This window comes from Nuphar pumila, chromosome 1, assembly GCF_984573655.1.
Source record: "Nuphar pumila chromosome 1, dmNupPumi1.hap1.1, whole genome shotgun sequence".
NCBI classification, from domain to species: domain Eukaryota; kingdom Viridiplantae; phylum Streptophyta; class Magnoliopsida; order Nymphaeales; family Nymphaeaceae; genus Nuphar; species Nuphar pumila.
This window is the reverse complement of record NC_143249.1, coordinates 161,575,418-161,593,858: the sequence shown is the minus strand read 5'-3', so window position 1 is coordinate 161,593,858 and position 18,441 is coordinate 161,575,418. Positions and strand designations below refer to the sequence as shown.

The 18,441-nt window shown below is 58.0% G+C and overlaps 34 non-coding genes across 34 annotated transcripts; all 34 read right to left on the bottom strand.

Moving 5' to 3' along the window:
• Positions 1-364: 364 nt before the first annotated feature.
• LOC149849669 (5S ribosomal RNA) lies at positions 365-483 on the bottom strand. Its single transcript, XR_016427159.1, has one exon. It is a non-coding gene; the product is annotated as a 5S ribosomal RNA (ribosomal RNA).
• Positions 484-906: 423 nt separating this feature from the next.
• Positions 907-1,025, bottom strand: LOC149849668 (5S ribosomal RNA). Its single transcript, XR_016433786.1, has one exon. It is a non-coding gene; the product is annotated as a 5S ribosomal RNA (ribosomal RNA).
• Positions 1,026-1,448: 423 nt separating this feature from the next.
• On the bottom strand, positions 1,449-1,567 carry LOC149849667 (5S ribosomal RNA). Its single transcript, XR_016427230.1, has one exon. It is a non-coding gene; the product is annotated as a 5S ribosomal RNA (ribosomal RNA).
• Positions 1,568-1,990: 423 nt separating this feature from the next.
• On the bottom strand, positions 1,991-2,109 carry LOC149849666 (5S ribosomal RNA). Its single transcript, XR_016433770.1, has one exon. It is a non-coding gene; the product is annotated as a 5S ribosomal RNA (ribosomal RNA).
• A 433-nt stretch (positions 2,110-2,542) lies between these two features.
• LOC149849665 (5S ribosomal RNA) lies at positions 2,543-2,661 on the bottom strand. Its single transcript, XR_016434578.1, has one exon. It is a non-coding gene; the product is annotated as a 5S ribosomal RNA (ribosomal RNA).
• A 423-nt stretch (positions 2,662-3,084) lies between these two features.
• On the bottom strand, positions 3,085-3,203 carry LOC149849664 (5S ribosomal RNA). The gene has a single exon (XR_016425697.1). It is a non-coding gene; the product is annotated as a 5S ribosomal RNA (ribosomal RNA).
• Positions 3,204-3,626: 423 nt separating this feature from the next.
• LOC149849663 (5S ribosomal RNA) lies at positions 3,627-3,745 on the bottom strand. Its single transcript, XR_016433754.1, has one exon. It is a non-coding gene; the product is annotated as a 5S ribosomal RNA (ribosomal RNA).
• A 423-nt stretch (positions 3,746-4,168) lies between these two features.
• LOC149849662 (5S ribosomal RNA) lies at positions 4,169-4,287 on the bottom strand. Its single transcript, XR_016433732.1, has one exon. It is a non-coding gene; the product is annotated as a 5S ribosomal RNA (ribosomal RNA).
• A 422-nt stretch (positions 4,288-4,709) lies between these two features.
• LOC149849661 (5S ribosomal RNA) lies at positions 4,710-4,828 on the bottom strand. Its single transcript, XR_016434576.1, has one exon. It is a non-coding gene; the product is annotated as a 5S ribosomal RNA (ribosomal RNA).
• Positions 4,829-5,251: 423 nt separating this feature from the next.
• On the bottom strand, positions 5,252-5,370 carry LOC149849660 (5S ribosomal RNA). Its single transcript, XR_016427157.1, has one exon. It is a non-coding gene; the product is annotated as a 5S ribosomal RNA (ribosomal RNA).
• Positions 5,371-5,793: 423 nt separating this feature from the next.
• LOC149849659 (5S ribosomal RNA) lies at positions 5,794-5,912 on the bottom strand. Its single transcript, XR_016433712.1, has one exon. It is a non-coding gene; the product is annotated as a 5S ribosomal RNA (ribosomal RNA).
• Positions 5,913-6,335: 423 nt separating this feature from the next.
• On the bottom strand, positions 6,336-6,454 carry LOC149849658 (5S ribosomal RNA). The gene has a single exon (XR_016427229.1). It is a non-coding gene; the product is annotated as a 5S ribosomal RNA (ribosomal RNA).
• Positions 6,455-6,877: 423 nt separating this feature from the next.
• Positions 6,878-6,996, bottom strand: LOC149849657 (5S ribosomal RNA). The gene has a single exon (XR_016433692.1). It is a non-coding gene; the product is annotated as a 5S ribosomal RNA (ribosomal RNA).
• A 410-nt stretch (positions 6,997-7,406) lies between these two features.
• Positions 7,407-7,525, bottom strand: LOC149849656 (5S ribosomal RNA). The gene has a single exon (XR_016434574.1). It is a non-coding gene; the product is annotated as a 5S ribosomal RNA (ribosomal RNA).
• Positions 7,526-7,948: 423 nt separating this feature from the next.
• LOC149849655 (5S ribosomal RNA) lies at positions 7,949-8,066 on the bottom strand. Its single transcript, XR_016425886.1, has one exon. It is a non-coding gene; the product is annotated as a 5S ribosomal RNA (ribosomal RNA).
• A 423-nt stretch (positions 8,067-8,489) lies between these two features.
• Positions 8,490-8,608, bottom strand: LOC149849654 (5S ribosomal RNA). The gene has a single exon (XR_016427156.1). It is a non-coding gene; the product is annotated as a 5S ribosomal RNA (ribosomal RNA).
• A 423-nt stretch (positions 8,609-9,031) lies between these two features.
• On the bottom strand, positions 9,032-9,150 carry LOC149849653 (5S ribosomal RNA). Its single transcript, XR_016433665.1, has one exon. It is a non-coding gene; the product is annotated as a 5S ribosomal RNA (ribosomal RNA).
• Positions 9,151-9,573: 423 nt separating this feature from the next.
• LOC149849652 (5S ribosomal RNA) lies at positions 9,574-9,692 on the bottom strand. The gene has a single exon (XR_016434570.1). It is a non-coding gene; the product is annotated as a 5S ribosomal RNA (ribosomal RNA).
• Positions 9,693-10,115: 423 nt separating this feature from the next.
• LOC149849651 (5S ribosomal RNA) lies at positions 10,116-10,234 on the bottom strand. The gene has a single exon (XR_016425589.1). It is a non-coding gene; the product is annotated as a 5S ribosomal RNA (ribosomal RNA).
• Positions 10,235-10,657: 423 nt separating this feature from the next.
• On the bottom strand, positions 10,658-10,776 carry LOC149849650 (5S ribosomal RNA). The gene has a single exon (XR_016434569.1). It is a non-coding gene; the product is annotated as a 5S ribosomal RNA (ribosomal RNA).
• A 423-nt stretch (positions 10,777-11,199) lies between these two features.
• Positions 11,200-11,318, bottom strand: LOC149849649 (5S ribosomal RNA). Its single transcript, XR_016434567.1, has one exon. It is a non-coding gene; the product is annotated as a 5S ribosomal RNA (ribosomal RNA).
• Positions 11,319-11,741: 423 nt separating this feature from the next.
• Positions 11,742-11,860, bottom strand: LOC149849648 (5S ribosomal RNA). Its single transcript, XR_016433645.1, has one exon. It is a non-coding gene; the product is annotated as a 5S ribosomal RNA (ribosomal RNA).
• A 423-nt stretch (positions 11,861-12,283) lies between these two features.
• Positions 12,284-12,402, bottom strand: LOC149849647 (5S ribosomal RNA). Its single transcript, XR_016427227.1, has one exon. It is a non-coding gene; the product is annotated as a 5S ribosomal RNA (ribosomal RNA).
• A 423-nt stretch (positions 12,403-12,825) lies between these two features.
• On the bottom strand, positions 12,826-12,944 carry LOC149849646 (5S ribosomal RNA). Its single transcript, XR_016438296.1, has one exon. It is a non-coding gene; the product is annotated as a 5S ribosomal RNA (ribosomal RNA).
• A 423-nt stretch (positions 12,945-13,367) lies between these two features.
• On the bottom strand, positions 13,368-13,486 carry LOC149849645 (5S ribosomal RNA). Its single transcript, XR_016434562.1, has one exon. It is a non-coding gene; the product is annotated as a 5S ribosomal RNA (ribosomal RNA).
• Positions 13,487-13,909: 423 nt separating this feature from the next.
• LOC149849644 (5S ribosomal RNA) lies at positions 13,910-14,028 on the bottom strand. Its single transcript, XR_016434561.1, has one exon. It is a non-coding gene; the product is annotated as a 5S ribosomal RNA (ribosomal RNA).
• A 423-nt stretch (positions 14,029-14,451) lies between these two features.
• LOC149849643 (5S ribosomal RNA) lies at positions 14,452-14,570 on the bottom strand. Its single transcript, XR_016433617.1, has one exon. It is a non-coding gene; the product is annotated as a 5S ribosomal RNA (ribosomal RNA).
• A 423-nt stretch (positions 14,571-14,993) lies between these two features.
• On the bottom strand, positions 14,994-15,112 carry LOC149849642 (5S ribosomal RNA). The gene has a single exon (XR_016427224.1). It is a non-coding gene; the product is annotated as a 5S ribosomal RNA (ribosomal RNA).
• Positions 15,113-15,535: 423 nt separating this feature from the next.
• LOC149849641 (5S ribosomal RNA) lies at positions 15,536-15,654 on the bottom strand. The gene has a single exon (XR_016433588.1). It is a non-coding gene; the product is annotated as a 5S ribosomal RNA (ribosomal RNA).
• A 410-nt stretch (positions 15,655-16,064) lies between these two features.
• LOC149849640 (5S ribosomal RNA) lies at positions 16,065-16,183 on the bottom strand. The gene has a single exon (XR_016426154.1). It is a non-coding gene; the product is annotated as a 5S ribosomal RNA (ribosomal RNA).
• A 423-nt stretch (positions 16,184-16,606) lies between these two features.
• LOC149849639 (5S ribosomal RNA) lies at positions 16,607-16,725 on the bottom strand. The gene has a single exon (XR_016438227.1). It is a non-coding gene; the product is annotated as a 5S ribosomal RNA (ribosomal RNA).
• Positions 16,726-17,148: 423 nt separating this feature from the next.
• On the bottom strand, positions 17,149-17,267 carry LOC149849638 (5S ribosomal RNA). The gene has a single exon (XR_016427155.1). It is a non-coding gene; the product is annotated as a 5S ribosomal RNA (ribosomal RNA).
• Positions 17,268-17,689: 422 nt separating this feature from the next.
• LOC149849637 (5S ribosomal RNA) lies at positions 17,690-17,808 on the bottom strand. The gene has a single exon (XR_016433561.1). It is a non-coding gene; the product is annotated as a 5S ribosomal RNA (ribosomal RNA).
• A 423-nt stretch (positions 17,809-18,231) lies between these two features.
• Positions 18,232-18,350, bottom strand: LOC149849636 (5S ribosomal RNA). The gene has a single exon (XR_016434558.1). It is a non-coding gene; the product is annotated as a 5S ribosomal RNA (ribosomal RNA).
• Positions 18,351-18,441: the final 91 nt, after the last annotated feature.

Here is an 18,441-nt window from a genome sequence, read left to right as displayed (position 1 = left end):
CGCACGAACCGACTAGCCGTCATAAAAACGGCCGCGAAAAACGCCCGAAACGAGCTTAAACGGCATCCGAAACGGTCCCGAACCGACTTCGTCTGTTCGCCACGTCGTAGCCAGCGGAACGTGCTTTCCGTGGCCACCAAAATCGCCGAATTCCGACATCGGCGTGCCAAGTTACGGTCCGGCGACCCGGAACTGCTGCGTTTGTCGCACGCCGCGGCTCGTGTCGGGTGCTAGCGCTGCGGCGCGCAAGGCGAGGGTGAAAGGGAAGCAGAAGACCTCGATGGATCAGATACGGTGTGTTGCGGGAAGTGAAAAGAAGGTCGGAGGTTGGTGCCGACGACAAAAAAGTGCCGAAGGCAAAAAGAGAGTGCAACACGAGGACTTCCCAGGAGGTCACCCATCCCAGTACTACTCTCGCCCAAGCCCGCTTAACTTCGGAGTTCTGATGGGATCCGGTGCTTTAGTGCTGGTATGATCGCACCCGTTACATGTTGCGCGAAAAAATGCTCTTATGCCTCACGCGGGAGCCGTGGGGGCCGCAACGCACGAACCGACTAGCCGTCATAAAAACGGCCGCGAAAAACGCCCGAAACGAGCTTAAACGGCATCCGAAACGGTCCCGAACCGACTTCGTCTGTTCGCCACGTCGTAGCCAGCGGAACGAGCTTTCCGTGGCCACGAAAATCGCCGAATTCCGACATCGGCGTGCCAAGTTACGGTCCGGCGACCCGGAACTGCTGCGTTTGTCGCACGCCGCGGCTCGTGTCGGGTGCCGGCGCTGCGGCGCGCAAGGCGAGGGTGAAAGGGAAGCAGAAGACCTCGATGGATCAGATACGGTGTGTTGCGGGAAGTGAAAAGAAGGTCGAAGGTTGGTGCCGACGACAAAAAAGCGCCGAAGGCAAAAAAAGAGTGCAACACGAGGACTTCCCAGGAGGTCACCCATCCCAGTACTACTCTCGCCCAAGCACGCTTAACTTCGGAGTTCTGATGGGATCCGGTGCTTTAGTGCTGGTATGATCGCACCCGTTACATGTTGCGCGAAAAAATGCTCTTATGCCTCACGCGGGAGCCGTGGGGGCCGCAACGCACGAACCGACTAGCCGTCATAGAAACGGCCCCGAAAAATGCCCGAAACGAGCTTAAACGGCATCCGAAACGGTCCCGAACCGACTTCGTCTGTTCGCCACGTCGTAGCCAGCGGAACGAGCTTTCCGTGGCCACGAAAATCGCCGAATTCCGACATCGGCGTGCCAAGTTACGGTCCGGCGACCCGGAACTGCTGCGTTTGTCGCACGCCGCGGCTCGTGTCGGGTGCCGGCGCTGCGACGCGCAAGGCGAGGGTGAAAGGGAAGCAGAAGACCTCGATGGATCAGATACGGTGTGTTGCGGGAAGTGAAAAGAAGGTCGAAGGTTGGTGCCGACGACAAAAAAGCGCCGAAGGCAAAAAAAGAGTGCAACACGAGGACTTCCCAGGAGGTCACCCATCCCAGTACTACTCTCGCCCAAGCACGCTTAACTTCGGAGTTCTGATGGGATCCGGTGCTTTAGTGATGGTATGATCGCACCCGTTACATGTTGCGCGAAAAAATGCTCTTATGCCTCACGCGGGAGCCGTGGGGGCCGCAACGCACGAACCGACTAGCCGTCATAGAAACGGCCCTGAAAAACGCCCGAAACGAGCTTAAACGGCATCCGAAACGTTCCCGAACCGACTTCGTCTGTTCGCCACGTCGTAGCTAGCGGAACGAGCTTTCCGTGGCCACGAAAATCGCCGAATTCCGACATCGGCGTGCCAAGTTACGGTCCGGCGACCCGGAACTGCTGCGTTTGTCGCACGCCGCGGCTCGTGTCGGGTGCCGGCGCTGCGGCGCGCAAGGCGAGGGTGAAAGGGAAGCAGAAGACCTCGATGGATCAAATACGGTGTGTTGCGGGAAGTGAAAAGAAGGTCGAAGGTTGGTGCCGACGACAAAAGAGCGCCGAAGGCAAAAAGAGAGTGCAACACGAGGACTTCCCAGGAGGTCACCCATCCCAGTACTACTCTCGCCCAAGCACGCTTAACTTCGGAGTTCTGATGGGATCCGGTGCTTTAGTGCTGGTATGATCGCACCCGTTACATGTTGCGCGAAAAAATGCTCTTATGCCTCACGCGGGAGCCGTGGGGGCCGCAACGCACGAACCGACTAGCCGTCATAGAAACGGCCCCGAAAAACGCCCGAAACGAGCTTAAACGGCATCCGAAACGGTCCCGAACTGACTCTGTCTGTTCCACGTCGTAGCCAGCGGACCGAGCTTTCCGTGGCCACGAAAATCGCCGAATTCCGACATCGGCGTGCCAAGTTACGGTCCGGCGACCCGGAACTGCTGCGTTTGTCGCACGCCGCGGCTCGTGTCGGCTGCCGGCGCTGCGGCGCGCAAGGCGGCGCGCAAGGCGAGGGTGAAAGGGAAGCAGAAGACCTCGATGGATCAGATACGGTGTGTTGCGGGAAGTGAAAAGAAGGTCGGAGGTTGGTGCCGACGACAAAAAAGCGCCGAAGGCAAAAAGAGAGTGCAACACGAGGACTTCCCAGGAGGTCACCCATCCCAGTACTACTCTCGCCCAAGCACGCTTAACTTCAGAGTTCTGATGGGATCCGGTGCTTTAGTGCTAGTGTGATCGCACCCGTTACATGTTGCGCGAAAAAATGCTCTTATGCCTCACGCGGGAGCCGTGGGGGCCGCAACGTACGAACCGACTAGCCGTCATAAAAACGGCCCCGAAAAACGCCCGAAATGAGCTTAAACGGCATCCGAAACGGTCCCGAACCGACTTCGTCTGTTCGCCACGTCGTAGCCAGCGGAACGAGCTTTCCGTGGCCACGAAAATCGCCGAATTCCGACATCGGTGTGCCAAGTTACAGTCCAGAGAGCCGGAACTGCTGCTTTTGTCGCACGCCGCGGCTCGTGTCGGGTGCGGGCGCTGCGGCGCGCAAGGCGAGGGTGAAAGGGAAGCAGAAGACCTTGATGGATCAGATACGGTGTGTTGCGGTAAGTGAAAAGAAGGTCGGAGGTTGGTGCCGACGACAAAAAAGCGCCGAAGGTAAATAGAGAGTGCAACACGAGGACTTCCCAGGAGGTCACCCATTCCAGTACTACTCTCGCCCAAGCACGCTTAACTTCGGAGTTCTGATGGGATCCGGTGCTTTAGTGCTGGTATGATCGCACCCGTTACATGTTGCGCGAAAAAATGCTCTTATGCCTCACGCGGGAGCCGTGGGGGCCGCAACGCACGAACCGACTAGCCGTCATAGAAATGGCCCCGAAAAACGCCCGAAACGAGCTTAAACGGCATCCGAAACGGTCCCGAACCGACTTCGTCTGTTTGCCACGTCGTAGCCAGCGGAACGAGCTTTCCGTGGCCACGAAAATCGCCGAATTCCGACATCGGTGTGCCAAGTTACAGTCCAGAGAGCCGGAACTGCTGCTTTTGTCGCACGCCGCGGCTCGTGTCGGGTGCGGGCGCTGCGGCGCGCAAGGCGAGGGTGAAAGGGAAGCAGAAGACCTTGATGGATCAGATACGGTGTGTTGCGGGAAGTGAAAAGAAGGTCGAAGGTTGGTGCCGACGACAAAAAAGCGCCGAAGGCAAAAAGAGAGTGCAACACGAGGACTTCCCAGGAGGTCACCCATCCCAGTACTACTCTCGCCCAAGCACGCTTAACTTCGGAGTTCTGATGGGATCCGGTGCTTTAGTGCTGGTATGATCGCACCCGTTACATGTTGCGCGAAAAAATTCTCTTATGCCTCACGCGGGAGCCGTGGGGGCCGCAACGCACGAACCGACTAGCCGTCATAGAAACGGCCCCGAAAAACGCCCGAAACGAGCTTAAACGGCATCCGAAATGGTCCCGAACCGACTTCGTCTGTTCGCCACGTCGTAGCCAGCGGAACGAGCTTTCCGTGGCCACGAAAATCGCCGAATTCCGACATCGGCGTGCCAAGTTACGGTCCGGCGACCCGGAACTGCTGCGTTTGTCGCACGCCGCGGCTCGTGTCGGGTGCCGGCGCTGCGGCGCGCAAGGCGAGGGTGAAAGGGAAGCAGAAGACCTCGATGGATCAGATACGGTGTGTTGCGGGAAGTGAAAAGAAGGTCGAAGGTTGGTGCCGACGACAAAAAAGCGCCGAAGGCAAAAAAAGAGTGCAACACGAGGACTTCCCAGGAGGTCACCCATCCCAGTACTACTCTCGCCCAAGCACGCTTAACTTCGGAGTTCTGATGGGATCCGGTGCTTTAGTGCTGGTATGATCGCACCCGCTACATGTTGCGCGAAAAAATGCTCTTATGCCTCACGCGGGAGCCGTGGGGGCCGCAACGCACGAACCGACTAGCCGTCATAGAAACGGCCCCGAAAAACGCCCGAAACGAGCTTAAACGGCATCCGAAACGTTCCAGAACCGACTTCGTCTGTTCGCCACGTCGTAGCCAGCGGAACGAGCTTTCCGTGGCCACGAAAATCGCCGAATTCCGACATCGGCGTGCCAAGTTACAGTCCGGAGAGCCGGAACTGCTGCTTTTGTCGCACGCCGCGGCTCGTGTCGGGTGCGGGCGCTGCGGCGCGCAAGTCGAGGGTGAAAGGGAAGCAGAAGACCTCGATGGATCAGATACGGTGTGTTGCGGTAAGTGAAAAGAAGGTCGGAGGTTGGTGCCGACGACAAAAAGCGCCGAAGGCAAAAAGAGAGTGCAACACGAGGACTTCCCAGGAGGTCACCCATCCCAGTACTACTCTCGCCCAAGCACGCTTAACTTCAGAGTTCTGATGGGATCCGGTGCTTTAGTGCTAGTGTGATCGCACCCGTTACATGTTGCGCGAAAAAATGCTCTTATGCCTCACGCGGGAGCCGTGGGGGCCGCAACGCACGAACCGACTAGCCGTCATAAAAACGGCCGCGAAAAACGCCCGAAACGAGCTTAAACGGCATCCGAAACGGTCCCGAACCGACTTCGTCTGTTCGCCACGTCGTAGCCAGCGGAACGTGCTTTCCGTGGCCACCAAAATCGCCGAATTCCGACATCGGCGTGCCAAGTTACGGTCCGGCGACCCGGAACTGCTGCGTTTGTCGCACGCCGCGGCTCGTGTCGGGTGCTAGCGCTGCGGCGCGCAAGGCGAGGGTGAAAGGGAAGCAGAAGACCTCGATGGATCAGATACGGTGTGTTGCGGGAAGTGAAAAGAAGGTCGGAGGTTGGTGCCGACGACAAAAAAGTGCCGAAGGCAAAAAGAGAGTGCAACACGAGGACTTCCCAGGAGGTCACCCATCCCAGTACTACTCTCGCCCAAGCCCGCTTAACTTCGGAGTTCTGATGGGATCCGGTGCTTTAGTGCTGGTATGATCGCACCCGTTACATGTTGCGCGAAAAAATGCTCTTATGCCTCACGCGGGAGCCGTGGGGGCCGCAACGCACGAACCGACTAGCCGTCATAAAAACGGCCGCGAAAAACGCCCGAAACGAGCTTAAACGGCATCCGAAACGGTCCCGAACCGACTTCGTCTGTTCGCCACGTCGTAGCCAGCGGAACGAGCTTTCCGTGGCCACGAAAATCGCCGAATTCCGACATCGGCGTGCCAAGTTACGGTCCGGCGACCCGGAACTGCTGCGTTTGTCGCACGCCGCGGCTCGTGTCGGGTGCCGGCGCTGCGGCGCGCAAGGCGAGGGTGAAAGGGAAGCAGAAGACCTCGATGGATCAGATACGGTGTGTTGCGGGAAGTGAAAAGAAGGTCGAAGGTTGGTGCCGACGACAAAAAAGCGCCGAAGGCAAAAAAAGAGTGCAACACGAGGACTTCCCAGGAGGTCACCCATCCCAGTACTACTCTCGCCCAAGCACGCTTAACTTCGGAGTTCTGATGGGATCCGGTGCTTTAGTGCTGGTATGATCGCACCCGTTACATGTTGCGCGAAAAAATGCTCTTATGCCTCACGCGGGAGCCGTGGGGGCCGCAACGCACGAACCGACTAGCCGTCATAGAAACGGCCCCGAAAAATGCCCGAAACGAGCTTAAACGGCATCCGAAACGGTCCCGAACCGACTTCGTCTGTTCGCCACGTCGTAGCCAGCGGAACGAGCTTTCCGTGGCCACGAAAATCGCCGAATTCCGACATCGGCGTGCCAAGTTACGGTCCGGCGACCCGGAACTGCTGCGTTTGTCGCACGCCGCGGCTCGTGTCGGGTGCCGGCGCTGCGACGCGCAAGGCGAGGGTGAAAGGGAAGCAGAAGACCTCGATGGATCAGATACGGTGTGTTGCGGGAAGTGAAAAGAAGGTCGAAGGTTGGTGCCGACGACAAAAAAGCGCCGAAGGCAAAAAAAGAGTGCAACACGAGGACTTCCCAGGAGGTCACCCATCCCAGTACTACTCTCGCCCAAGCACGCTTAACTTCGGAGTTCTGATGGGATCCGGTGCTTTAGTGATGGTATGATCGCACCCGTTACATGTTGCGCGAAAAAATGCTCTTATGCCTCACGCGGGAGCCGTGGGGGCCGCAACGCACGAACCGACTAGCCGTCATAGAAACGGCCCTGAAAAACGCCCGAAACGAGCTTAAACGGCATCCGAAACGTTCCCGAACCGACTTCGTCTGTTCGCCACGTCGTAGCTAGCGGAACGAGCTTTCCGTGGCCACGAAAATCGCCGAATTCCGACATCGGCGTGCCAAGTTACGGTCCGGCGACCCGGAACTGCTGCGTTTGTCGCACGCCGCGGCTCGTGTCGGGTGCCGGCGCTGCGGCGCGCAAAGCGAGGGTGAAAGGGAAGCAGAAGACCTCGATGGATCAGATACAGTGTGTTGCGGGAAGTGAAAAGAAGGTCGGAGGTTGGTGCCGACGACAAAAAAGCGCCGAAGGCAAAAAGAGAGTGCAACACGAGGACTTCCCAGGAGGTCACCCATCCCAGTACTACTCTCGCCCAAGCACGCTTAACTTCGGAGTTCTGATGGGATCCGGTGCTTTAGTGCTGGTATGATCGCACCCGTTACATGTTGCGCGAAAAAATGCTCTTATGCCTCACGCGGGAGCCGTGGGGGCCGCAACGCACAAACCGACTAGCCGTCATAGAAACGCCCGAAATGAGCTTAAACGGCATCTGAAACGGTCCCGAACCGACTTCGTCTGTTCGTCACGTCGTAGCCAGCGGAACGAGCTTTCCGTGGCCAGGAAAATCGCCGAATTTCGACATCGGCGTGCCAAGTTACGGTCCGGCGAGCCGGAACTGCTGCGTTTGTCGCACGCCGCGGCTCGTGTCGGGTGCCGGCGCTGCGGCGCGCAAGGCGAGGGTGAAAGGGAAGCAGAAGACCTCGATGGATCAGATACGGTGTGTTGCGGGAAGTGAAAAGAAGGTCGGAGGTTGGTGCCGACGACAAAAAAGCGCCGAAGGCAAAAAGAGAGTGCAACACGAGGACTTCCCAGGAGGTCACCCATCCCAGTACTACTCTCGCCCAAGCACGCTTAACTTCAGAGTTCTGATGGGATCCGGTGCTTTAGTGCTAGTGTGATCGCACCCGTTACATGTTGCGCGAAAAAATGCTCTTATGCCTCACGCGGGAGCCGTGGGGGCCGCAACGCACGAACCGACTAGCCGTCATAAAAACGGCCCCGAAAAATGCCCGAAATGAGCTTAAACGGCATCCGAAACGGTCCCGAACCGACTTCGTCTGTTCGCCACGTCGTAGCCAGCGGAACGAGCTTTCCGTGGCCACGAAAATCGCCGAATTCCGACATCGGTGTGCCAAGTTACAGTCCGGAGAGCCGGAACTGCTGCTTTTGTCGCACGCCGCGGCTCGTGTCGGGTGCGGGCGCTGCGGCGCGCAAGGCGAGGGTGAAAGTGAAGCAGAAGACCTTGATGGATCAGATACGGTGTGTTGCGGTAAGTGAAAAGAAGGTCGGAGGTTGGTGCCGACGACAAAAAAGCGCCGAAGGTAAATAGAGAGTGCAACACGAGGACTTCCCAGGAGGTCACCCATTCCAGTACTACTCTCGCCCAAGCACGCTTAACTTCGGAGTTCTGATGGGATCCGGTGCTTTAGTGCTGTATGATCGCACCCGTTACATGTTGCGCGAAAAAATGCTCTTATGCCTCACGCGGGAGCCGTGGGGGCCGCAACGCACGAACCGACTAGCCGTCATAGAAACGGCCCCGAAAAACGCCCGAAACGAGCTTAAACGGCATCTGAAACGGTCCCGAACCGACTTCGTCTGTTCGCCACGTCGTAGCCAGCGGAACGAGCTTTCCGTGGCCACCAAAATCGCCGAATTCCGACATCGGCGTGCCAAGTTACGGTCCGGCGACCCGGAACTGCTGCGTTTGTCGCACGCCGCGGCTCGTGTCGGGTGCTAGCGCTGCGGCGCGCAAGGCGAGGGTGAAAGGGAAGCAGAAGACCTCGATGGATCAGATACGGTGTGTTGCGGGAAGTGAAAAGAAGGTCGGAGGTTGGTGCCGACGACAAAAAAGTGCCGAAGGCAAAAAGAGAGTGCAACACGAGGACTTCCCAGGAGGTCACCCATCCCAGTACTACTCTCGCCCAAGCCCGCTTAACTTCGGAGTTCTGATGGGATCCGGTGCTTTAGTGCTGGTATGATCGCACCCGTTACATGTTGCGCGAAAAAATGCTCTTATGCCTCACGCGGGAGCCGTGGGGGCCGCAACGCACGAACCAACTAGCCGTCATAGAAACGGCCCCGAAAAACGCTCGAAACGAGCTTAAACGGCATCCGAAACGGTCCCGAACCGACTTCGTCTGTTCGCCACGTCGTAGCCAGCGGAACGAGCTTTCCGTGGCCACGAAAATCGCCGAATTCCGACATCGGCGTGCCAAGTTACGGTCCGGCGACCCGGAACTGCTGCGTTTCTCGCACGCCGCGGCTCGTGTCGGGTGCCGGCGCTGCGGCGCGCAAGGCGAGGGTGAAAGGGAAGCAGAAGACCTCGATGGATCAAATACGGTGTGTTGCGGGAAGTGAAAAGAAGGTCGAAGGTTGGTGCCGACGACAAAAGAGCGCCGAAGGCAAAAAGAGAGTGCAACACGAGGACTTCCCAGGAGGTCACCCATCCCAGTACTACTCTCGCCCAAGCACGCTTAACTTCGGAGTTCTGATGGGATCCGGTGCTTTAGTGCTGGTATGATCGCACCCGTTACATGTTGCGCGAAAAAATGCTCTTATGCCTCACGCGGGAGCCGTGGGGGCCGCAACGCACGAACCGACTAGCCGTCATAGAAACGGCCCCGAAAAACGCCCGAAACGAGCTTAAACGGCATCCGAAACGGTCCCGAACTGACTCTGTCTGTTCGCCACGTCGTAGCCAGCGGACCGAGCTTTCCGTGGCCACGAAAATCGCCGAATTCCGACATCGGCGTGCCAAGTTACGGTCCGGCGACCCGGAACTGCTGCGTTTGTCGCACGCCGCGGCTCGTGTCGGCTGCCGGCGCTGCGGCGCGCAAGGCGAGGGTGAAAGGGAAGCAGAAGACCTCGATGGATCAGATACGGTGTGTTGCGGGAAGTGAAAAGAAGGTCGGAGGTTGGTGCCGACGACAAAAAAGCGCCGAAGGCAAAAAGAGAGTGCAACACGAGGACTTCCCAGGAGGTCACCCATCCCAGTACTACTCTCGCCCAAGCACGCTTAACTTCAGAGTTCTGATGGGATCCGGTGCTTTAGTGCTAGTGTGATCGCACCCGTTACATGTTGCGCGAAAAAATGCTCTTATGCCTCACGCGGGAGCCGTGGGGGCCGCAACGTACGAACCGACTAGCCGTCATAAAAACGGCCCCGAAAAACGCCCGAAATGAGCTTAAACGGCATCCGAAACGGTCCCGAACCGACTTCGTCTGTTCGCCACGTCGTAGCCAGCGGAACGAGCTTTCCGTGGCCACGAAAATCGCCGAATTCCGACATCGGTGTGCCAAGTTACAGTCCAGAGAGCCGGAACTGCTGCTTTTGTCGCACGCCGCGGCTCGTGTCGGGTGCGGGCGCTGCGGCGCGCAAGGCGAGGGTGAAAGGGAAGCAGAAGACCTTGATGGATCAGATACGGTGTGTTGCGGTAAGTGAAAAGAAGGTCGGAGGTTGGTGCCGACGACAAAAAAGCGCCGAAGGTAAATAGAGAGTGCAACACGAGGACTTCCCAGGAGGTCACCCATTCCAGTACTACTCTCGCCCAAGCACGCTTAACTTCGGAGTTCTGATGGGATCCGGTGCTTTAGTGCTGGTATGATCGCACCCGTTACATGTTGCGCGAAAAAATGCTCTTATGCCTCACGCGGGAGCCGTGGGGGCCGCAACGCACGAACCGACTAGCCGTCATAGAAATGGCCCCGAAAAACGCCCGAAACGAGCTTAAACGGCATCCGAAACGGTCCCGAACCGACTTCGTCTGTTTGCCACGTCGTAGCCAGCGGAACGAGCTTTCCGTGGCCACGAAAATCGCCGAATTCCGACATCGGCGTGCCAAGTTACGGTCCGACGACCCGGAACTGCTGCGTTTGTCGCACGCCGCGGCTCGTGTCGGGTGCCGGCGCTGCGGCGCGCAAGGCGAGGGTGAAAGGGAAGCAGAAGACCTCGATGGATCAGATACGGTGTGTTGCGGGAAGTGAAAAGAAGGTCGGAGGTTGGTGCCGACGACAAAAAAGCGCCGAAGGCAAAAAGAGAGTGCAACACGAGGACTTCCCAGGAGGTCACCCATCCCAGTACTACTCTCGCCCAAGCACGCTTAACTTCAGAGTTCTGATGGGATCCGGTGCTTTAGTGCTAGTGTGATCGCACCCGTTACATGTTGCGCGAAAAAATGCTCTTATGCCTCACGCGGGAGCCGTGGGGGCCGCAACGTACGAACCGACTAGCCGTCATAAAAACGGCCCCGAAAAACGCTCGAAATGAGCTTAAACGGCATCCGAAACGGTCCCGAACGGACTTCGTCTGTTCGCCACGTCGTAGCCAGCGGAACGAGCTTTCCGTTGCCACGAAAATCGCCGAATTCCGACATCGGTGTGCCAAGTTACAGTCCAGAGAGCCGGAACTGCTGCTTTTGTCGCACGCCGCGGCTCGTGTCGGGTGCGGGCGCTGCGGCGCGCAAGGCGAGGGTGAAAGGGAAGCAGAAGACCTTGATGGATCAGATACGGTGTGTTGCGGGAAGTGAAAAGAAGGTCGAAGGTTGGTGCCGACGACAAAAAAGCGCCGAAGGCAAAAAGAGAGTGCAACACGAGGACTTCCCAGGAGGTCACCCATCCCAGTACTACTCTCGCCCAAGCACGCTTAACTTCAGAGTTCTGATGGGATCCGGTGCTTTAGTGCTAGTGTGATCGCACCCGTTACATGTTGCGCGAAAAAATGCTCTTATGCCTCACGCGGGAGCCGTGGGGGCCGCAACGCACGAACCGACTAGCCGTCATAAAAACGGCCGCGAAAAACGCCCGAAACGAGCTTAAACGGCATCCGAAACGGTCCCGAACCGACTTCGTCTGTTCGCCACGTCGTAGCCAGCGGAACGAGCTTTCCGTGGCCACGAAAATCGCCGAATTCCGACATCGGCGTGCCAAGTTACGGTCCGGCGACCCGGAACTGCTGCGTTTGTCGCACGCCGCGGCTCGTGTCGGGTGCCGGCGCTGCGGCGCGCAAGGCGAGGGTGAAAGGGAAGCAGAAGACCTCGATGGATCAGATACGGTGTGTTGCGGGAAGTGAAAAGAAGGTCGAAGGTTGGTGCCGACGACAAAAAAGCGCCGAAGGCAAAAAAAGAGTGCAACACGAGGACTTCCCAGGAGGTCACCCATCCCAGTACTACTCTCGCCCAAGCACGCTTAACTTCGGAGTTCTGATGGGATCCGGTGCTTTAGTGCTGGTATGATCGCACCCGTTACATGTTGCGCGAAAAAATGCTCTTATGCCTCACGCGGGAGCCGTGGGGGCCGCAACGCACGAACCGACTAGCCGTCATAGAAACGGCCCCGAAAAACGCCCGAAACGAGCTTAAACGGCATCCGAAACGGTCCCGAACCGACTTCGTCTGTTCGCCACGTCGTAGCCAGCGGAACGAGCTTTCCGTGGCCACGAAAATCGCCGAATTCCGACATCGGCGTGCCAAGTTACGGTCCGGCGACCCGGAACTGCTGCGTTTGTCGCACGCCGCGGCTCGTGTCGGGTGCCGGCGCTGCGACGCGCAAGGCGAGGGTGAAAGGGAAGCAGAAGACCTCGATGGATCAGATACGGTGTGTTGCGGGAAGTGAAAAGAAGGTCGAAGGTTGGTGCCGACGACAAAAAAGCGCCGAAGGCAAAAAAAGAGTGCAACACGAGGACTTCCCAGGAGGTCACCCATCCCAGTACTACTCTCGCCCAAGCACGCTTAACTTCGGAGTTCTGATGGGATCCGGTGCTTTAGTGATGGTATGATCGCACCCGTTACATGTTGCGCGAAAAAATGCTCTTATGCCTCACGCGGGAGCCGTGGGGGCCGCAACGCACGAACCGACTAGCCGTCATAGAAACGGCCCCGAAAAACGCCCGAAACGAGCTTAAACGGCATCCGAAACGTTCCCGAACCGACTTCGTCTGTTCGCCACGTCGTAGCCAGCGGAACGAGCTTTCCGTGGCCACGAAAATCGCCGAATTCCGACATCGGTGTGCCAAGTTACAGTCCAGAGAGCCGGAACTGCTGCTTTTGTCGCACGCCGCGGCTCGTGTCGGGTGCGGGCGCTGCGGCGCGCAAGGCGAGGGTGAAAGGGAAGCAGAAGACCTTGATGGATCAGATACGGTGTGTTGCGGTAAGTGAAAAGAAGGTCGGAGGTTGGTGCCGACGACAAAAAAGCGCCGAAGGTAAATAGAGAGTGCAACACGAGGACTTCCCAGGAGGTCACCCATTCCAGTACTACTCTCGCCCAAGCACGCTTAACTTCGGAGTTCTGATGGGATCCGGTGCTTTAGTGCTGGTATGATCGCACCCGTTACATGTTGCGCGAAAAAATGCTCTTATGCCTCACGCGGGAGCCGTGGGGGCCGCAACGCACGAACCGACTAGCCGTCATAGAAATGGCCCCGAAAAACGCCCGAAACGAGCTTAAACGGCATCCGAAACGGTCCCGAACCGACTTCGTCTGTTTGCCACGTCGTAGCCAGCGGAACGAGCTTTCCGTGGCCACGAAAATCGCCGAATTCCGACATCGGCGTGCCAAGTTACGGTCCGACGACCCGGAACTGCTGCGTTTGTCGCACGCCGCGGCTCGTGTCGGGTGCCGGCGCTGCGGCGCGCAAGGCGAGGGTGAAAGGGAAGCAGAAGACCTCGATGGATCAGATACGGTGTGTTGCGGGAAGTGAAAAGAAGGTCGGAGGTTGGTGCCGACGACAAAAAAGCGCCGAAGGCAAAAAGAGAGTGCAACACGAGGACTTCCCAGGAGGTCACCCATCCCAGTACTACTCTCGCCCAAGCACGCTTAACTTCAGAGTTCTGATGGGATCCGGTGCTTTAGTGCTAGTGTGATCGCACCCGTTACATGTTGCGCGAAAAAATGCTCTTATGCCTCACGCGGGAGCCGTGGGGGCCGCAACGTACGAACCGACTAGCCGTCATAAAAACGGCCCCGAAAAACGCTCGAAATGAGCTTAAACGGCATCCGAAACGGTCCCGAACTGACTTCGTCTGTTCGCCACGTCGTAGCCAGCGGAACGAGCTTTCCGTTGCCACGAAAATCGCCGAATTCCGACATCGGTGTGCCAAGTTACAGTCCAGAGAGCCGGAACTGCTGCTTTTGTCGCACGCCGCGGCTCGTGTCGGGTGCGGGCGCTGCGGCGCGCAAGGCGAGGGTGAAAGGGAAGCAGAAGACCTTGATGGATCAGATACGGTGTGTTGCGGGAAGTGAAAAGAAGGTCGAAGGTTGGTGCCGACGACAAAAAAGCGCCGAAGGCAAAAAGAGAGTGCAACACGAGGACTTCCCAGGAGGTCACCCATCCCAGTACTACTCTCGCCCAAGCACGCTTAACTTCAGAGTTCTGATGGGATCCGGTGCTTTAGTGCTAGTGTGATCGCACCCGTTACATGTTGCGCGAAAAAATGCTCTTATGCCTCACGCGGGAGCCGTGGGGGCCGCAACGCACGAACCGACTAGCCGTCATAAAAACGGCCGCGAAAAACGCCCGAAACGAGCTTAAACGGCATCCGAAACGGTCCCGAACCGACTTCGTCTGTTCGCCACGTCGTAGCCAGCGGAACGAGCTTTCCGTGGCCACGAAAATCGCCGAATTCCGACATCGGCGTGCCAAGTTACGGTCCGGCGACCCGGAACTGCTGCGTTTGTCGCACGCCGCGGCTCGTGTCGGGTGCCGGCGCTGCGGCGCGCAAGGCGAGGGTGAAAGGGAAGCAGAAGACCTCGATGGATCAGATACGGTGTGTTGCGGGAAGTGAAAAGAAGGTCGAAGGTTGGTGCCGACGACAAAAAAGCGCCGAAGGCAAAAAAAGAGTGCAACACGAGGACTTCCCAGGAGGTCACCCATCCCAGTACTACTCTCGCCCAAGCACGCTTAACTTCGGAGTTCTGATGGGATCCGGTGCTTTAGTGCTGGTATGATCGCACCCGTTACATGTTGCGCGAAAAAATGCTCTTATGCCTCACGCGGGAGCCGTGGGGGCCGCAACGCACGAACCGACTAGCCGTCATAGAAACGGCCCCGAAAAACGCCCGAAACGAGCTTAAACGGCATCCGAAACGGTCCCGAACCGACTTCGTCTGTTCGCCACGTCGTAGCCAGCGGAACGAGCTTTCCGTGGCCACGAAAATCGCCGAATTCCGACATCGGCGTGCCAAGTTACGGTCCGGCGACCCGGAACTGCTGCGTTTGTCGCACGCCGCGGCTCGTGTCGGGTGCCGGCGCTGCGACGCGCAAGGCGAGGGTGAAAGGGAAGCAGAAGACCTCGATGGATCAGATACGGTGTGTTGCGGGAAGTGAAAAGAAGGTCGAAGGTTGGTGCCGACGACAAAAAAGCGCCGAAGGCAAAAAAAGAGTGCAACACGAGGACTTCCCAGGAGGTCACCCATCCCAGTACTACTCTCGCCCAAGCACGCTTAACTTCGGAGTTCTGATGGGATCCGGTGCTTTAGTGATGGTATGATCGCACCCGTTACATGTTGCGCGAAAAAATGCTCTTATGCCTCACGCGGGAGCCGTGGGGGCCGCAACGCACGAACCGACTAGCCGTCATAGAAACGGCCCCGAAAAACGCCCGAAACGAGCTTAAACGGCATCCGAAACGTTCCCGAACCGACTTTGTCTGTTCGCCACGTCGTAGCCAGCGGAACGAGCTTTCCGTGGCCACGAAAATCGCCGAATTCCGACATCGGCGTGCCAAGTTACGGTCCGGCGACCCGGAACTGCTGCGTTTGTCGCACGCCGCGACTCGTGTCGGGTGCCGGCGCTGCGGCGCGCAAAGCGAGGGTGAAAGGGAAGCAGAAGACCTCGATGGATCAGATACAGTGTGTTGCGGGAAGTGAAAAGAAGGTCGGAGGTTGGTGCCGACGACAAAAAAGCGCCGAAGGCAAAAAGAGAGTGCAACACGAGGACTTCCCAGGAGGTCACCCATCCCAGTACTACTCTCGCCCAAGCACGCTTAACTTCGGAGTTCTGATGGGATCCGGTGCTTTAGTGCTGGTATGATCGCACCCGTTACATGTTGCGCGAAAAAATGCTCTTATGCCTCACGCGGGAGCCGTGGGGGCCGCAACGCACAAACCGACTAGCCGTCATAGAAACGCCCGAAATGAGCTTAAACGGCATCTGAAACGGTCCCGAACCGACTTCGTCTGTTCGTCACGTCGTAGCCAGCGGAACGAGCTTTCCGTGGCCAGGAAAATCGCCGAATTTCGACATCGGCGTGCCAAGTTACGGTCCGGCGAGCCGGAACTGCTGCGTTTGTCGCACGCCGCGGCTCGTGTCGGGTGCCGGCGCTGCGGCGCGCAAGGCGAGGGTGAAAGGGAAGCAGAAGACCTCGATGGATCAGATACAGTGTGTTGCGGGAAGTGAAAAGAAGGTCGGAGGTTGGTGCCGACGACAAAAAAGCGCCGAAGGCAAAAAGAGAGTGCAACACGAGGACTTCCCAGGAGGTCACCCATCCCAGTATTACTCTCGCCCAAGCACGCTTAACTTCAGAGTTCTGATGGGATCCGGTGCTTTAGTGCTAGTGTGATCGCACCCGTTACATGTTGCGCGAAAAAATGCTCTTATGCCTCACGCGGGAGCCGTGGGGGCCGCAACGCACGAACCGACTAGCCGTCATAAAAACGGCCCCGAAAAACGCCCGAAATGAGCTTAAACGGCATCCGAAACGGTCCCGAACCGACTTCGTCTGTTCGCCACGTCGTAGCCAGCGGAACGAGCTTTCCGTGGCCACGAAAATCGCCGAATTCCGACATCGGTGTGCCAAGTTACAGTCCGGAGAGCCGGAACTGCTGCTTTTGTCGCACGCCGCGGCTCGTGTCGGGTGCGGGCGCTGCGGCGCGCAAGGCGAGGGTGAAAGTGAAGCAGAAGACCTTGATGGATCAGATACGGTGTGTTGCGGTAAGTGAAAAGAAGGTCGGAGGTTGGTGCCGACGACAAAAAAGCGCCGAAGGTAAATAGAGAGTGCAACACGAGGACTTCCCAGGAGGTCACCCATTCCAGTACTACTCTCGCCCAAGCACGCTTAACTTCGGAGTTCTGATGGGATCCGGTGCTTTAGTGCTGGTATGATCGCACCCGTTACATGTTGCGCGAAAAAATGCTCTTATGCCTCACGCGGGAGCCGTGGGGGCCGCAACGCACGAACCGACTAGCCGTCATAGAAACGGCCCCGAAAAACGCCCGAAACGAGCTTAAACGGCATCTGAAACGGTCCCGAACCGACTTCGTCTGTTCGCCACGTCGTAGCCAGCGGAACGAGCTTTCCGTGGCCACCAAAATCGCCGAATTCCGACATCGGCGTGCCAAGTTACGGTCCGGCGACCCGGAACTGCTGCGTTTGTCGCACGCCGCGGCTCGTGTCGGGTGCTAGCGCTGCGGCGCGCAAGGCGAGGGTGAAAGGGAAGCAGAAGACCTCGATGGATCAGATACGGTGTGTTGCGGGAAGTGAAAAGAAGGTCGGAGGTTGGTGCCGACGACAAAAAAGTGCCGAAGGCAAAAAGAGAGTGCAACACGAGGACTTCCCAGGAGGTCACCCATCCCAGTACTACTCTCGCCCAAGCCCGCTTAACTTCGGAGTTCTGATGGGATCCGGTGCTTTAGTGCTGGTATGATCGCACCCGTTACATGTTGCGCGAAAAAATGCTCTTATGCCTCACGCGGGAGCCGTGGGGGCCGCAACGCACGAACCAACTAGCCGTCATAGAAACGGCCCCGAAAAACGCTCGAAACGAGCTTAAACGGCATCCGAAACGGTCCCGAACCGACTTCGTCTGTTCGCCACGTCGTAGCCAGCGGAACGAGCTTTCCGTGGCCACGAAAATCGCCGAATTCCGACATCGGCGTGCCAAGTTACGGTCCGGCGACCCGGAACTGCTGCGTTTGTCGCACGCCGCGGCTCGTGTCGGGTGCCGGCGCTGCGGCGCGCAAGGCGAGGGTGAAAGGAAGCAGAAGACCTCGATGGATCAAATACGGTGTGTTGCGGGAAGTGAAAAGAAGGTCGAAGGTTGGTGCCGACGACAAAAGAGCGCCGAAGGCAAAAAGAGAGTGCAACACGAGGACTTCCCAGGAGGTCACCCATCCCAGTACTACTCTCGCCCAAGCACGCTTAACTTCGGAGTTCTGATGGGATCCGGTGCTTTAGTGCTGGTATGATCGCACCCGTTACATGTTGCGCGAAAAAATGCTCTTATGCCTCACGCGGGAGCCGTGGGGGCCGCAACGCACGAACCGACTAGCCGTCATAGAAACGGCCCCGAAAAACGCCCGAAACGAGCTTAAACGGCATCCGAAACGGTCCCGAACTGACTCTGTCTGTTCGCCACGTCGTAGCCAGCGGACCGAGCTTTCCGTGGCCACGAAAATCGCCGAATTCCGACATCGGCGTGCCAAGTTACGGTCCGGCGACCCGGAACTGCTGCGTTTGTCGCACGCCGCGGCTCGTGTCGGCTGCCGGCGCTGCGGCGCGCAAGGCGAGGGTGAAAGGGAAGCAGAAGACCTCGATGGATCAGATACGGTGTGTTGCGGGAAGTGAAAAGAAGGTCGGAGGTTGGTGCCGACGACAAAAAAGCGCCGAAGGCAAAAAGAGAGTGCAACACGAGGACTTCCCAGGAGGTCACCCATCCCAGTACTACTCTCGCCCAAGCACGCTTAACTTCAGAGTTCTGATGGGATCCGGTGCTTTAGTGCTAGTGTGATCGCACCCGTTACATGTTGCGCGAAAAAATGCTCTTATGCCTCACGCGGGAGCCGTGGGGGCCGCAACGTACGAACCGACTAGCCGTCATAAAAACGGC